The sequence below is a fragment of the Belonocnema kinseyi genome, chromosome 9 (assembly GCF_010883055.1).
Source record: "Belonocnema kinseyi isolate 2016_QV_RU_SX_M_011 chromosome 9, B_treatae_v1, whole genome shotgun sequence".
Taxonomy (NCBI): domain Eukaryota; kingdom Metazoa; phylum Arthropoda; class Insecta; order Hymenoptera; family Cynipidae; genus Belonocnema; species Belonocnema kinseyi.
Window position 1 is genome coordinate 95727572 of NC_046665.1, and position 4809 is coordinate 95732380.

The window sequence follows — 4809 nt, forward strand, 5'->3', positions numbered from 1 at the left end:
TCTAGTCGGGAGTGGTGCTGACTGAAAACAGATGATTTGGAGCGATTCGCGCGCCATCTGTTGGTCATTCTAAGGACTTATTGAACTACCCTCGTACAATAAATGGTATGAGATGATAAAAAAGGAAGAGGTACCTAAGTATTTAGAAAAGGGATAGGGAGAGAGAAGGTGGACCAGAATAACAAGATTTAGATTGGGAAACGAGATAAGGGAGGGGATGTAATGGGAAAAAGAAGAGAACAGAAAGTGTAGAATATATGAATGGGAGGAGGAAACATGGGAGCATGTATGGGAAGGATGTAGGAGAGGAATGGAAGATAAAGGAAGCTGGCAAGAAAATGTGGTTAAGATTCTAGGGGAAGATGGATTAGGAGAAGAATGGATGAAGGAGTTGGAGGGTGCTAGAGGAGCGTATGAGACAGAATGAAAGAATGCACGTGAAAAAAGGTAAATGGAGCTATAAAAAAATTAAAGAAAAAGGAAACGGAAGTCGCTTAGATTAGAAACGTGAAAATTGTAAGTAATGGTAAAGTAAAAGTTAAGTAGACTAAGAGGCGTTTACGTTCTCATTCTCTCTCTCTCTCTCTCTCTCTCTCTCTCGCTTGCACTCTCGCTTTTGTTCGCGCGCTCACTCGTTTGCTATTAAATCCTAAATTGCGCCATCGCAGGAAATAGAAATAAGAAACTAGATATAAGACTTTATTTGAATAGTTGTAAATAATTGTATATATAGAAAGGATAAGATTGTAAATGAATATAGTTATAAACGGAAAGATTGTGAGGAATGGAAGTCATGCAAACCCTTAGGGGACACATTATGAATAAAGAAGAATTCAAGATTAATATATTCAATTTTTGGTCGAAAATTAACCTTTTTTAAATGAAAATTAAACTATTTGTTAGAAAAATCATGTATTTTGTATAAAATTAATATTCGTGGTTGAAAATTTATCTTTTTGTTTGAAACTTCGTCTCTTTTTGTAGAAAATTAATCCTTTTCAGTTAAAAATCATGCACTTCGTTGATAAATGGTATTTTTGGTAAAAAATATGTGATAATATATATTTTTAACCTAAAATGACATAATACCAAGAAGACGAATTTACAAACCACAATGATTTTTCAGCCAATACCAAAAATCATCCGAAATGTTAATTATTTAAAATAATTTTCAGAAATTTCAAGTTTTTGGGCAATCTCTTTTTGTCCCTTTATTTTTATAAATTATTAAAATTCCACACAAATCAGAACGCAACTACATTCCCTAACCCAAAATATCACCAGCTGGGTCAATCGGTCAAAATGGTCCTTATATACTAACTAGAAAAATTCTCACCGCTTGTGAGAAACTACCAGTGCCGCGAAAAGAATTGGTGGCGCCCCAATGGAAGATAGATAAAATGAGTGACATACACATTTCTCTCTAAAGCAATTTGAAATATGCATGCAAAAATGAATTTTAATTGGGGCCTAAAAATCCATTTTAATAGCTATGCATAAATATACTCTTCAAATTTAAATTTTATTAATAGAAATATTCTTTTTTCATGCCAAACTATTTGGAAGAAAATAACCTTTCTTTTGTCGCCTTTGTTTTTTTAGTTGAAAACTCCGCATTTTTATACAAAATTCGTTAGAAATTAATGTATTTTCTTGAAAATTCGTTTTTCTTGGCAGGACACTAATCTTCTTATTCAGTTGGGGTTACAAGAGGTTTTGAAGATTGCAAGCAAGTTCAAGGATTTTCGCAATTTATAAAGGGGTTTAAAAACATTTTTTAAATAGTCGATATTCCTGCTGAAGAATTTTGTATCAAATCACTGAAACTAAAACATTAGTTTTGTCTCAAGTCTAGTTTTAACTTTATAAATAGGCAAATCAAAATAACGAACCTGCTTTTAAATTTTCTAAAAATAATAGTTAAATAAAATTGAATGAAAGTATTATAAATCTATAAATATCACCATAATTAATATTAAATAATTCGGTTTATAGAAACTATCTCAAACGTGATCTTAGGACTTATCAATTTTGAATAATTATAAAAATATTGAATAAGTTACCAAAATGTTTGTACTACAAAATTTCTGCTATACGTACAATAAACACAGAATTTTCTGTTAAAGACTATAGTCTGGTTTTTGTGTTAAAATACAAGCCGAATGTTGCAGGTTGCAGTTTAATCTTCAGATAACGAGAGTTCCTATAGGAAAGCTAATAAAATCTCGAGATAGGAAAAAAAATCTGCTTGAGTTTATTATAGGGTTTGATCGGAGTTGCGTTTTGAATTTCTCCTGTCGATGACAGATCTCCTCTCGGATTGCAAATATCACATAAAGTATTTCAATACTGTTGTTTTTTGAAAAAGAAATACTACCTGGAAAAATTATTGTGTTAATTGGGTTAGTAATATTATATTTATACGATTTATTATTTCGTGAACGTAATGCTAGTATTGAGATTTTGAGGTTAAAAAGTTAAATTTTCCCATAATATTTATGGAATACATTTTATTTTAATTTCATAAAGTATATTTTGTGAGAAAATATTTTTTAAGTAAATTTAAGATTGCTAAAAATAAGTAATCATTTATTACTTTAACGTTTGGTGATTAAATGAAAATAAACTTATGTTACTTAACAATAATAGAGTAATATTTTGGTAAAAGAAAATAATTCTGGAAAAGAATGTATTTGAAAAAATGAAATTTGTGTAAATAATTAAAAATTGATAAATCAATATTAATAAATATTTCACTATACTAATAGTAATCATTTTTAGGAAAAAACTAAATTTCGAAAGAAAAGTGATTTAAAAAAATTAAATTTTTGAAATAATTGGAAATTAATTAATCAATGCTGAGTTTATTCTTAATTTGCTCTATTTCAAACATAGGGATATTCTAGTGTGCAAATTACACAATTCCGGATAAAAATACGAGTGGTATTTACATGTCCTAAGATGCCTGTGGCACATTTTAATTTTTAAGTTCATAAAGTTAGAGTAAATGTTTACTGAAACCTTAAAAATACAAAGTATCTGTAATAGTAAGTTTACAAAATAGCAATACTTATCAAAAGGAAAATTTTAAGCAAACCTACATCCCATTATTTACTTAAATTTTTTGATAGTGAGTGTCCGGTATCTCATTTATAATTTATAAATATTTTGAACATAAAGAAAAATGTTAGGAAATTTATAATGATAAATCTATCTAATGCTTCTCTTTGTATTACAATATATTTGTTATTTAATAAACACCTGTAATTTAAGGTCTTATTGGGGAGAACTTACAGACGTTAATCTGATAACGTGGCACTGAATTTGGATTATTTCCTTAACTTTCACTTCTGTACCCTTATCACATGAATTAATACTACATTTTTTGCCTATTCAATGTTTCAGGATGAAAACCGATAGAATAACTTTATAGCTTGGAATCCGTTTCTAATTAAAATATACATCATCAATCCGCTTGTTAACATTCTACCGGCAATTTTTATGGTTATGTTCATAACCAACAACGAAACTAGAACGCGTTTAGCTGGAATGAAAAGAGATTTTTTTCACTAAAACTAAAATTAAAAAGTTTCCTCTATTATTTAGTTTCGTTTTGCAAAATGTTACATATGTTTTCAAACAATCATTTATTTATTCATTATATTTAAAAACAATTCACACGAGCTAACTTGTGTAAATGTCAAATTTATATCCACTGGGAATTTCAGGCTTCAGCCGCCGCAGGCGCTGCCTGTCATATGCGCTTAATTTTAAGGTCATGTCCCTACCCAATACATTCAGGATCGTCTGTTCCTTTCGTATGCTTTCTTTTTAAATTGTTTTCAGCAGACTAAAGAACACGTCGTGTAGCATATTTTATATAGGTAGCCTACTTTTAATTTAAAAAATAAGCATTTTCAACATTATATTTAACCTTAAAAGGAACCCTCGAAATATAACTCAAAAGTCAATAGTTTGCGAATAACTTATTTAATTCGAGACATGCAATGAAACAAAACAACAGAATATTTTATGTACTCACTTCGAATTAGAAACTTTTTTTAACTTTCTTTCTTGTGAACAATTTCTTCATGTCTGCTAAAATTGCATTTTCTATTGAATGATTGTTCACAGAGTGAACACTTATGTCGATAATTTAAAATAGATTTTTTTCTGGTAAATTATTTCCTCATGTCTGCTTAAATTGTATTTTTTACTGCATGTTGTTTCACAGTGTAGAAACTTATAAGTTTTGTGTGGAGATTCAAATTTTTCATCACAAACGTCCATCTTGAGAGAATTTGTTTATCGCGCCAACTATACTAATGACTTATTCGGTGACACTCGGCTACTCGGTCCAGGAGCTTTTCTGTTTCGTGCATGATCGGGTACAATTGGCCTTTTTCGGCTTGTAACGTTGTTTTTTGTCTTTATTTATGTAAAATGAAATTTTCCAAAAAAGGAGCAAGCGTGAGTGTAGTCCAAAAAAGGAGCGAGCGTGAGTGTAGTTCTTCTTGCATTGCCCTCTGATTTTTTTTGCAGTTTTTTCTACATCACCTCCAAAAATACAAAAAAATTCATTAATAATCATTGTAAAGTATATATATAATCAGCATGAATCAAAAATTACAAACAAATGGCTGTACGATCATCCGCTCGTATGGCTAGGTCTTCCTGTAATATGAACGCGCCATTTTAACTTTAGGAATAAAAAAAATTATTCAAAAAACTTGTTACAGATGATATTAATCTTATCTTAGAAACGAGAAATTACTTTTATGCGTTTCCCAATCATAATTCATTACTAAC

General features: G+C 29.7%; 1 protein-coding gene across 1 annotated transcript in view; it reads right to left on the minus strand.

Annotated features, from left to right (window-relative positions):
- The window catches only part of LOC117180183 (cytochrome P450 4C1-like), a 22705-nt gene extending 18158 nt beyond the window's left edge, over positions 1-4547 (minus strand). Inside the window, exon 1 of the mRNA XM_033372546.1 lies at positions 4043-4547. The gene's annotated coding sequence lies outside the window, so the exon portion shown is untranslated. The remainder of the gene's footprint in view (positions 1-4042) is intronic.
- Between the last annotated feature and the right edge of the window lie 262 nt (positions 4548-4809).